This window comes from Phyllopteryx taeniolatus, unplaced genomic scaffold (assembly GCF_024500385.1).
Source record: "Phyllopteryx taeniolatus isolate TA_2022b unplaced genomic scaffold, UOR_Ptae_1.2 contig_31, whole genome shotgun sequence".
Lineage (NCBI taxonomy): Eukaryota > Metazoa > Chordata > Actinopteri > Syngnathiformes > Syngnathidae > Phyllopteryx > Phyllopteryx taeniolatus.
In genome coordinates this window covers 315506-328067 of record NW_026903239.1, presented here as the reverse complement: position 1 = coordinate 328067, position 12562 = coordinate 315506, and the positions used below count along the sequence as shown (strand labels likewise).

Below are 12562 nucleotides of genomic sequence, written 5' to 3'. Positions count from 1 at the left end.
GGCACATATAAACAAACAACCATTCGCACACACATTCACACCTACGGGCAAGTTGGAGTCTTCAATCAACCTACCATGCATGTTTTTGGGATGTGGGAGGAAACCAGAATACCCAGAGAAAAGCCACGCAGGCAAGGGGAGAACAAGCAAACTCCACACAGGCGGGGCCGGGATTTGAACCGCGGTCATCAGAACTCTGAGGCAGCTGTGCTAACCCACCATCCAGAGTGCCGCCCTGCACTGGACATTGCACCCCAAATCATGACTGACTGTGGATAATTCACACGAACTCAAGCAGCTTGGGTTCTGTTCTTCACCCGTTTTCCTCCAAACACTTGGACCTTGATTCCCGAACGAAAGGCACACTTTACTGTGCTTTCATCGGAAAAGAGAACCACTGGCCAACAGTCCAGTAGTTCTTCTCCTTGGCCCAGTTGAGACGCTTCCTACGTTGGCTCAGGCTCAGAAGTTGCTTGACCCGAGGAACCCAACAGTTGTAGCCCATCTTCCGGATGCGTCTGAATGTGGTGGTTTTTGAAGCTGTGACTCCCGCCTCTTTCCACTCTTTCTGGATCTCTGCTACATTCTCGAATCTTTTCTGTTTGATAACCCGCTGAAGCCCGCGGTCATCTCTTTTGCTGGTGCATATTGTCCTGCCACATTTTGTCCTTCCACTAGACTTTCCATTGATATGGTTGGACACAGCCGTCTGTGAACAGCCAGCCTCCTTACCTATGAAATTTTGTGGCTTACCCATCCTATGGAGGGTATTAATGATGGTCTTCTGGCCAGATGTCATGTCTGCATGCAGTCTTCTCCACATTGAACCCAACTGAGACAATTGAACCAAACTGAAGCAGTTTAATGACATCTGGGGGAAACTGCGCAGGTGCTTTGAGTTTAGTCGATGATTAGTGTGTGACACCTCGTTTAAAACATTTATGGCCTGCAAAATTTGGGCTGATTTCTTTACAGTTCTCTAAATTGTTCGTGGGTTTTATAATCTGGAAGCCAGAATTATGTGAAAATAAACAAATAAATACTTGAAATTGTTTAAATTGTGGGCCCTGAGTCTCTGATCTATGAAAGTTGAATTTTTTGAATGGAGTTATGGAAAGAAATAAACATTTCCAAGATATTAAATTTGTTCAATGGAATTATGGAAATAAATAAACATTTCCATGATATTAAATCTTTTGGGAAAGGGTCTCCACATACATACAGACACACACACACACACACACACACACACACACACACACGCACAATTTGAATCCCTTTTCAAATTCATATATTTTTGCATCTTTTCCCCACTTTAATGTTTAAGATCATCAAACAAATGTAAATATCAGTCAAATAGAACCCAAGTGAACTTAAAATGCTGTTTTTAAATGGTGGTTTCATTTATTAAGGAACAAAAACTATTCCGTTACCTGGCCCTGTGTGAAAAAGTAATGGCCCCCTAAACTTATAACTGGTTGGGCCATCCTCAGCAGCAACAAGTGAAATCAGCCGTTTTCTATAACTGTCAATGAGTCTTCCACATCTCTGTGGAGAAATTTTGGCCCACTCTTCCTTGTAGAATTCCTTGAATTGAGCAAAAATGGAGGGGTTTTGAGCATGAGCGGCTTTTTTAAGTCATGCCACTGCATTTCAATCAGATTCAAGTCCAGACATTGACTAGGCCACACTGAAACCTTCATTTTGTTTTTTTAAGCCATTCAGAAGTTGACTTGCTGGTGTGTTTTGTATTGTTATCCTGCTGCGCAACCCAAGTGCGCTTCAGCTTGACGTCACAAATTGATGGCTGACCATTGTCATTCAGGATTTTCTGTTAAAGAGCAGAATTCATGGTTCCATCAACCACAGCAAGTTTTCCAGGTCCTGAAGGAGTAAAACAGCCCAACACCATCACACAACCACCACCGTGTTTTGTTGTTGGTATGATCTTCATTTTCTGAAATGCTGTGCTGCATTTACGGCAGCTGTAACGAGACACACGCCTTCCAAAAAGTCCTACTTTTGTCTCATCAGTCCATATAATATTCACCCAAAATTCTTGGGAATAATTCAGGTATTTTTTTGAAAAAGTAAGATGAGGCTTTATATGATTTTTGGTCAGCAGTGGTTTTTGCCTTCGAACTCTGCCATGGATGGCATTTTTGCTCAGTCTCTTCCTTATTGTTGAGTCATGAACACTGACCTTTACTGAGGCAATTACTGCAATTCTTCAGAAATTGTCCTGAGTTCCTTTGTGGCCTCCTGGCTGATTGCTGTTCACTTGGGTAAACTTTTTAGGCCGACCACTCTTGGGAAGGTTCCCCACTGTTCCATGTTTTCTCCATGTGAGGATAATTGCTCTCCCTCTGGTTAGCTGGAATCCTAAAGCTTTAGAAATGACTTTTGTAACCCTTTCCAAGCTGATCGATGTCAATTACTTTATTTCTCAACTGTTCTGGAATTTCTTTGGATCGTGTCATTTTGTTGCAGCTCTTTTTAGATATTTTGCCATACTTGATTCTGTTTAAGTGATTTCTTGATTGAACGGGTTTGGAGGGAATCAGGCTTGGGTGTGATCAATAAAAATTAACCAACAATTGTGATTATCCATAATTAATTCATGATTTACCAAGGGGGTAATTACTTTTTTACACAGGGCCAGGTAACTGAAAAGTTTTTTTTCCGTAATAAATGAAATCATTTAAAAACAGCAATTTAAGTTCACTTGGGTTGTATTTGTTTGACCCTTATGCTTGAACATGGTGTTCGTTATGGAAAATCCGTGATGAGCACAGAAGTCCAATAACAGAACACCGCTCGGGTTCTGATTGGGAGGCCAACCTGTTGTCTACTGGGGTGAACCCCAACGTCCAGGGGCCGAGCCGGGGAGCAATAAGTATACCCACACCTGCTCGGCGCCTCTCACCGTGGGCAACCCCAGAGTGGAAGAGAGTCCAACCCCTCTCGAGAGGATTGGTACCAGAGCCCAAGCTGTGCGTTGAGGCGAGTCCGACTATATCTAGTCGGAACTTCTCGACCTCACACACCAGCTCGGGCTCCTTCCCTGCCAGAGAGGAGACATTCCACGTCCCTAGAGCCAGCTTTTGTAGCCGGGGATCGGATCGCCAAGGTCCCCGACTTCGGCCAGCTCGCACTGCACCCAACCCCTATGGCCCCTCCCACAGGTGGTGAACCCATGGGAAGTGGGACCCACCTTACCCTTTCGGGCTGTGCCCAGACGTGCCCCCATGGGTGCAGGCCAGGCCACCAGGCGCTCGCCTTCGAGCCCCACCTCCGGGCCTGTAGGGGGGCCCTACAATTATGTCATGCAATATAATCATATATCTATATTTAGTTTTTAATGGTATGTGGTGTTCTTTTAACATAAAATACAACTGGTTATTAATAGTTTCTTGCTTTCTAATGGTATCTGTAACTACAAGGTGGTCATGGCATTTATCTCCCTCTTGGAGGCGCTCTTGTTCCATTGGTTAGGCAGTGGGCTGGTGATACAGCTGACAATCGTAAACTATGAAGTTCTGGCAGTTCTTCCCAGTTTTAACCTAGGCAGCAGACTGGCTGGCAACCGTGAGCCAATTTCCGCCTCCCAGCTGCCTTTTACATTAATCATATTTCACCCGCTGTTATTTGAGTCGGGACCACCAGAGTGGTATCTTTTGGGCTTCCCAACTTTTCCAAAAGTAGCTTCCACGAGGCCAGCATATTTCACGATTCAGTTCATTAAATTATTATTTATGAAGAACACCACGAAAAGAATAATTCATAATATGAATTACTTACAATGCTAATACTCCACAATCTCCGCGGGGTTTGCCGTGTGAGCGTCAAGCTACACAGATGCAACGTCACGTGATGCAATCGGGGCGTTGTCGGCCGCTCGAGCGCAAGAGTATAAAGAGTCCTTAAGTCTCAGGGCCTAAGTAATCTGAGAAAGGCTGCAGCTCCTCTGTGAACAGGACAGCAGTTGGTAAGTGATGGATGAAAGCTTATTGTTTTAAAAAACAGATGAAAAAGCTTTTAGCTAACTCTGGTCCAATTTGTTTAAATTGTCCATTGTCCCTGTAAATAGAAACGATTAAAAGAACTAATTAACTGTTACAATTCCAGATGCGCTGCGTTAACTTAGTTTAAAGCAAATACTGACAAGTAGGCCTGTAGTTAATCAAAGCTAATTATAAAGCTTAGATTTGTATTTTTTTAATGTTTGCCTGTTGAATACAATTTAAGTCAGTTTTGGTCATGCCTCTTCATACAGTCAACTCTTTTATATTTCCTCAACATTCATGCTGCTATTTCGTGCATTTAGGTTTATCCACCACAACGTGATGTTGAAGGTGAGTCAGCAGGAATGTCTGCACTTTCTAACAAGATTAAAAAGTTTGTTTTCATGATCTGACAGCTAAGCTACACAAGTGCACTGCAAACTTTCTTCTTTGATCCCATGTCACTCCTATCTGCGTGTTCTAGCTCTGTCTTAGCTTTTGCCTTATCACTCCATTGTTTATTAAAGGAAGGATATTGCACTGTATATCCCAGTGGTGCCCTTTCTCTTGTAATATTTGTAACAATATTATGGTAGCAGCAATGAAGAAAAATGTTTTATTGGACCATGACAATGATCACTGAGGTATGGGGTCTAGAGAGGTTGTAAGACGAGTAATGCATGTCTGAGATGATAAAATATACGTTTAGATTTACATTTTGTAATCATGTGATGTGTTTTATGCTTGGATATTGCAAAAGTGCCCTTGTGAATTGTGCTCATTAGAGCACAAATAACAAAACAATGTGTCTGAATGTTTCCACAAAGCACCGAGAACCTAGACTAAAACAGCCCTATCTGACTTTGTTTACTTTTTCGGCATCACTCAATAAATCGTGAGATTACAGTTTTGCTTTTGGTTATCAAACACATATCCACAAGCATGGTCACCAGCCAATTTATTTGTAGTACTGGTTCCATGCCGGGTAAATGGTGAGGGTTGTGTCAGGAAGGCACCCAGCATAAAACATTGTCTTAACCAGATATGCAAATCCAAGTTGATGCAGAAAGACAGGTAGACATTTTGTGTGTACAGGCAACCAGAGGTAGTAAGGCTAGAAGCATCGATGCAGGGTTCAAACTGACTTATCAAGGTCTGGATAGGAATATGAATAGGGTAGTAATATGCAAAGAATGTTACTGAAGTGAAACGAGAGTCAGACAAGGTGATGATTGTTAAGATGAATGTTGTAAATGGTTACGTCCCAAAAGTGGAATGTAAGTTAGAGGAAAAGAAGATGTTTTGGAGTGAGTTGGTTGAGTTCATATTGGAGTAATCCTAGAAGGGAGAGAGTGGTGATTGGAGCAGACCTCAATGAGCATGTTGGTGAAGGGAAGAGAGGTGATGAGGAGGTGACGCTTCAGATTCTCGTTTTTGCTTAAGAACGTTCCTTTCCTATGATGACTTTGAAAAACTTGGAGGATAGGTCGTTCGAATCCTAAAAATGCCTAGGAGAGGTGCCTCGATGCAACCTTTAAGCCAGCTTTAGCATAGGTTACTCCTGACCAACCTTCATAAAAGGAAAGGAGATATATTACCCACAATCATTTAAGGCAGCAATATGTAAAGCACCAGGCCACCGATTAACTTTACAGACAATGCAAAGATTCTCAAGAGTTTCGCACTGGAGACTGCTTCTTCTTTTCCTTTCGGCTTGTCCCTTTAGAAGTCGCCACAGCACGTCATCCTTTTCCATGTAAGCCAATCTCCTACATCCTCCTCTCGAAAACCAACTGCCCTCATCTCTTCCCTCACAACATCCATCAACCTTCTCTTTGGTCTTCCTCTAGCTCGCTTGCCTGGCAGCTCCATCCTCATTATCCTTCTACCAATATACTCACTATTTCTCCTCTGGACGTATCCAAACCATCGAAGTCTGCTCTCTCTAACTTTGTCTCCAAAACATCGAACCTTGGCTGTCCCTCTGATGAGCTCATTTCTAATTTGATCCAACCTGGTCACTCCGAGAGCGAACCTCAACATCTTCATTTCCGCCACCTCCAGCTCTGCTTCCTGTTGTCTCTTCAGTGGCACTGTCTCTAATCTGTACATCATGGCCGGCCTCACCACTGTCTTCTAAACTTTGCCCTTCATCCTAGCAGAGACTCTTCTGTCACATAACACACCTGACACCTTCCTCCACCCGTTCCAAACTGCTTGGACCTGTTTCTTCACTTCCTGACCACACTCACTATTGCTCTGGACGGTTGACCCCAAATATCTAAAGTCCTCCACCCTTGCTATCTCTTCTCCCTGTAGCCTCACTCTTCCCCCACCACCCCTCTCATTCATGCACATATATTCTGTTTTACTTCGGCTAATCATCATTCCTCTGCTTTCCAGTGCATGCCTCCATCTTTCTAACTGTTCCTCCACCTGCTCCCTGCTTTCACTGCAGATCACAATGTCATCTGCAAACATCATGGTCCACGGGGATTCCAGTCTAACCTCATCTGTCAGCCTATCCATCACCACTGCAAACAGGAAGGGGCACAGGGCTGATCCCTGATGCAGTCCCACCTCCACCTTAAATTCGTCTGTCACACCTACAGCACATCTCACCGCTGTTCTGCTGCCCTTGTACATGTCCTGTATTATTCCAACATACTTCTCTGCCACTCCAGACTTCCGCATGCAGTACCACAGTTCCTCTCTAGGTACTCTGTCATAGGCTTCTTGTTTGGCCTTTGCCACCTCTACCTTTGCCCTGTGTCGCATCTCAATGTATTCCTTTCGCCTCTCCTCGGTCCTCTAGGTGTCCCACTTCTTCTTAGCGAAGATTTTTCCTTGTATGATTTCCTGTACTGTGAGGTTCCACCACCTTCTCCTTTCCTGCCAGATGATGCACCAAGTACTCTCCTGCCTGCCTCTCTGATCACCTTGGCTGCAGTGGTCCAGTCTTCTGGAAGCTCCTCCCGTCCACCGAGAGCCTGTCTCTCCTCTTCCCGAAAAGCTGCACAACACTCGTCCTGTCTCAGCTTCCACCACATGGTTCTCTTCTCTGCCTTTGTCTTCCTAATCTTCCTCCCCACCACCAGAGTCATCTTACACACCAATATCCTATGCTGTCTAGCCACACTCTCCCCTACCACTACCTTACAGTCGGTAACCTCCTTCAGATTACATCGTCTGCGCAAGATGTAATCCACCTGTGTGCTTCTAGCTCCATTCTTGTAGGTCACCCTATGTCCCTTCCTCTTCTGGAAAAAAGTGTTGACTACAGCCATTTGCATCCTTGTTGCAAAGTCTACCACCATCTGTCCCTCCAAGTTCCTTTCCTGGATGCCGTACTTACCCATCACTTCTTCATCACCCCTATTTCCTTCACCAGCATGTCCATTACAATCTGCACCAATCACGACTCTCTCTCTGTCTGGGATGCTCAGAACTACTTCGTCTAGCTCCTTCCAGAATTTCTCCTTCACCTCTAGGTCACATCCTACCTGTGGGACATAGCCACTAATCACATAACATATACATAACACCCTCAATTTCAAGTTTCAGCCTCATCACTCGATCTGATAATCTTTTCACCTCCAAGACATTCATAGCCAACTCTTCTTTTAAAATAACCCCAACTCCATTTCTCTTCCCATCTACACCATGGTAAAATCATTTAAACCGTGCCCCTAAACTTCTAGCCTTACTGCCTTTTCACCTGGTCTCCTAGACACACAATATATCAACCTTTCTCCTAATCATCATGTCAACCAACTCCCGAGATTTTCCTGTCATAGTCCCAACATTCAGTTCTAGGCTCTGTGCTTTCCTTTTCTCTTTCTGCCGAAGAACCCGCTTTCCACCTCCTTCGACTTCGACCCACAGTAGCTGAATTTCCAACAGCACCCTGCAGGTTGACGGCGCCGGTGGCGGACGGTGTTAACCCGGGCCACTACCGATCCGGTATGGAATTCTTTGGATGAACGCTCATATTTATTTGGCAAAGTTTTAAGCCGGATGCCCTTCCTGACCCTCTGCATTTATCCGGGCTTGGGACCGGCCTACAGTTGCATTAGTTTTACATTGGAGACTAAAAATATATATATTTTTTAAACTGTTTATTTTAACATAAAAATTTAACAGAATAGTATTTACAAAGAAACAAGCATCAAGAAGAGTCTTACACAACAGTAGCAATGTGAACATACAAAAAAATAGCCTCAATAATTGTAAGACTAACATTATTATCCATACAGGGAAAAAACAGCTGTAAACACCATCCATCCCTCCATCCATTTTCCGTACCGCTTATTCTCATGACGCAAAATATAAAATACAGACGCATATGCGAGGGATAAAACGAGAGAAAGAATGGCAGAAAAAATGACAGAAAGCATGATTGAGACTTACGTCAGCAATACTCGACGTCACGCGATGACGTTGGTTAGGAAAGGTTGAGGCTAAATTCATTTGAAACAGGGCTGTCCTTTCCAATGTTCGAAAGGTAGCTCCTTTTCATGCCTCCTTGACCCGATGACACATTCCAACAAAGGTTACGGAAAGGTGGCATAAGGGTTAGGAGCAGAGATGTACTGGGCCCAAATTTCAGCCAGGCACTTTTGTTCCATTGTCTTCCTTCTCCCCCAATAAGACCACCACATCTTCCTCCTACTCCTCATTCTCTAAGACCAGTACTACCTCCTCATTGCCACCATGGGGTCACCCAGTCCCTCGATAACCCCTCTGCAAGTGACCTTTAAGCCCTGATGTTGCTGCTGCTGCCAATAATTACAATAATAACTAGGCTTTACACGATCAGGATTTTTGGGGCCGATCACCGATCAGCAAGTATAAAAAACCGATAACCGATCACCGATCTGATCACAAGGTGGGGGAATGTCCATCCATCCATCCGCTCTATTTATGCCAGTGAGGTATAGTGACGGACAGATCAAATGAATGGTCTTCTATTAGATGGGAGGAAGTAAATACAGTAATTAATGTATCCACTTTTTCTGACATTTTTGTACGTTGGTGTGCCGTGAGATTTTTCAATTGTAAGATATGTTCGTTGACTCCATAAAGGTTGGAAATCACTGCTCTAGTCAGATCGTGTATTCTAATCAGTCAGGTCAAACCAACATTACATCACAGAAATAATGGGTGGTAACTTACTGTAATTTAAATTACTTTATCCATCCATCCATCCATTTTCGACCGCTTATCCGAGGTCGGGTCACGGGGGCAGTAGCTTTAGCAGGGACGCCCAGATTTCCCTCTCCCTAGCCACTTTATCCAGCTCTTCCGGGGGGGATCCCGAGGCGTTCCCAGGCCAGCCGAAGGATGTAGTCTCTCCAGCGTGTCCTGGGTCGTCCCCCGGGTCTCCTCCCGGTGGGACGTGCCTGGAACACCTCACCGGGGATTCGTCTGGGAGGCATCCGAATCAGATGCCCCAGCCACCTCATCTGGCTCCTCTCGATGTGAAGGAGCAGCGGCTCTTCTCTGAGATCCTCAGGGATTACCAAGCTTCTCACCCTATCTCTAAGGGAGAGCCTCATTTCGGCCGCTTGTATCCGGGATCTTGATCTTTCGGTCATGACCCACAGCTCGTGACCATGAGGGTAGGAACGTAGATCGACCGGTAAATCGAGAGCTTCACCTCTCGGCTTAGCTCCTTCTTTACGACAACGGATAGATACAAAGTCCGCATCACTGCAGACGCTGCACCGATCCGCCTGTCGATCTCCCGTTCCATTCTTCCCTCACTCGTGAACAAGACCCCAAGATACTTGAACTCCTCCACTTGGGGCAGGATCTCATTCCCGACCTGGAGAGGGAACGCCACCGTTTTTCGACTGAGGACCATGGTCTCAGATTTGGAGGTGCTGATTCTCATCCCAGCCGCTTCACACTCGGCTGCGAACTACTCCAGTGAGAGTTGGAGGTCACGGCTTGATGAAGCCAACAGAACCACATCATCTGCAAAAAGCAGAGATGCAATACTGAGAGCACCAAACCGGACCCCCTCTACACCTCGGCTGCGCCTAGAAATCAGAAATCAGTGAAAAGGGCAGCCTTGGCGGAGTCCAACCCTCACCGGAAGCGAGTCCGACTTACTGCCGGATATGCGGACCACACTCTGACTCCGGTCGTACAGGGACCGAACAGCCCGTATCAGGGGGTTCGGTACCCCATACTCCCGAAGCACCCCCCACAGGACACCCCGAGGGACACGGTCGAACGCCTTCTCCAAGTGCACAAAACACATGTAGACTGGTTGGGTGAACTCCTATGCACCCTCGAGGACCCTGCCAAGGGTGTAGAGCTGGTCCACTGTTCCACGGCCAGGACGAAAACCACACTGCTCCTCCTGAATCTGAGATTTAACTTCCCGACGGACCCTCCTCTCCAGCACCCCTGAATAGACCTTACCAGGGAGGCTGAGGAGTGTGATCCCCCTGTAGTTGGAACACACCCTCCGGTCCCCCTTCTTAAAAAGGGGGACCACCATGCCAGTCTGCCAATCCAGAGGCACTGTCCCCGATGTCCACGTGATGTTGCAGAGGCGTGTCAACCAGGACAGCCCTACAACATCCCGAGCCTTGAGAAACTCCGGGCGACTCTCATCCACCCCCGGGGCCTTGCCACCGAGGACCTTTTTAACCACCTCGGTGATCTCAACCCCAGAGATAGGAGAGCCCGCCTCAGAGAACCCAGACTCTGCTCCTTCATGGGAAGGCGTGTCGGTGGAATTGAGGAGGTCTTCGAAGTATTCTCCCCACCGGCTCACAACGTCCCGAGTCGAGGTCAGCAGCGCCCCATCCCCACTATACACAGTGTTGATGGTGCGCTGCTTCCCCGTCCTGAGACGCCGGATGGTGGACCAGAATTTTCTCGAAGCTGTCCGGAAGTCTTTCTCCATGGCCTCACCGAACTCCCCCCATGCCCGAGTTTTTGCTTCAGCGACCACCAAAGCTGCAGTCCGCTTGGCCAGCCGGTACCCATCAGCTGCCTCAGGAGTCCTACAGGCCAAAAAGACCTGATAGGACTCCTTCTTCAGCTTGACGGCATCCCTCACCGTTGGTGTCCACCAACGGGTTCAGGTATTGCCGCCACGACAGGCACCAACCACCTTACGGCCACAGCTGCGGTCGGCCGGCTTAGCAAAGTCGATCATGGAAATGCGACCTAGGGTGTCCTGGTGCCAAGTGCACGTGTTGACACCCTTATGCTTGAACATGGTGTTCGTTATGGACAATCCGTGATGAGCACAGGAGTCCAATAACAGAACGCCGCTCGGGTTCTGATCGGGGGGGCCGTTCCTCCCAAACACGCCCTTCCAGGTCTCATTGTCATTGCCCACGTGAACATTGAAGTCCCCCAGCAGAACGATGGAGTCCCCAGCGGGAGCGCTCTCCAGCGCCCCCTCCAAGGACTCCAAAAAGGGTGGGTACTCTGAACTGCTGTTTGGTGCATATGCACAAACAACAGTCAGGACCCGTCCCCCCACCCTAAGGCGGAGGGAGGCTACCCTCTCGTCCACCTGGGTGAACCCCTTTGTACAGGCGCCGAGCCAGGGAGCAATAAGTATACCCACACCTGCTCGGTGCCTCTCACCGTGGGCAACTCCAGAGTGGAAGAGAGTCCAACCCCTCTCGAGAGGACTGGTACCAGAGCCCAAGCTGTGCGTGGAGGCGAGTCCGACTATATCTAGTCGGAACTTGTCAACCTCACACACCAGCTTCTCTGCCAGAGAGGTGACATTCCACGTCCCTAGAGCCAGCTTCTGTAGCCGGGGATCGGATCGCCAAGATCCCCGCCTTTGGCCACCGCCCAGCTCACACTGCACCCAACCCCTATGGCCCCTCCCACAGGTGGTGACCCCATGGGAAGGGAGACCCATGTTACCCTTTCGGGCTGTGCCCGGCCGGGCCCCATGGGTGCAGGCCCGGCCACCAGGCGCTCGCCTTCGAGCCCCACCTCCAGGCCTGGCTCCAGAGCGGGGCCCCGGTGACCTGCATCCGGGCAAGGGAAACCTGAATCCATTAATTGTATTCGTCATAGAGGTTTTTACTTTATTACTTTACTTTATTTTTAATTAAATTACTTCACCCACACCAAAACTTTAGAGCATGATTCGACAGAACCGCGGCATGTTTACGTACAACCATTCGTGCTACCACTAGCTTGCTAGGCTACGTAACATTTTGTTGCCTGCTTGCGATCCGTATCGTATTAAACGTACGTGAACATACCTCAAGCAAGCCTTAAACGAACGTCCTCTCCTGTCCTGAGCACCGGTGACCACCAACACACATTTTCCCCCATTTTGTCCCTATAATACAATCGGCGCGCTCGACTCTTGTTGTCGTCGCCACGGTAATGAGTGTATCCGGTAAAAAAACGCGGCACGGTGGCCCGACTGGTTAGAACGTCTGCCTCACAGTTCTGAGTACCGGGGTTCAATCCCCGGCCCCGCCTGTGTGGAGTTTGCATGTCCCCCCCGTGCCTGCGTGGGTTTTCTCCGGGCACTCCGGTTTCCTCCCACATCCCCAAAA

The 12562-nt window shown here is 47.4% G+C and overlaps 1 protein-coding gene across 2 annotated transcripts in view; it reads left to right on the top strand.

The window, feature by feature from the left end:
- LOC133473631 (pituitary adenylate cyclase-activating polypeptide type I receptor-like) overlaps positions 1 to 12562 on the top strand; it is a 65408-nt gene that overhangs the window by 25826 nt on the left and 27020 nt on the right. The gene's annotated exons all lie outside the window — the stretch shown is intronic.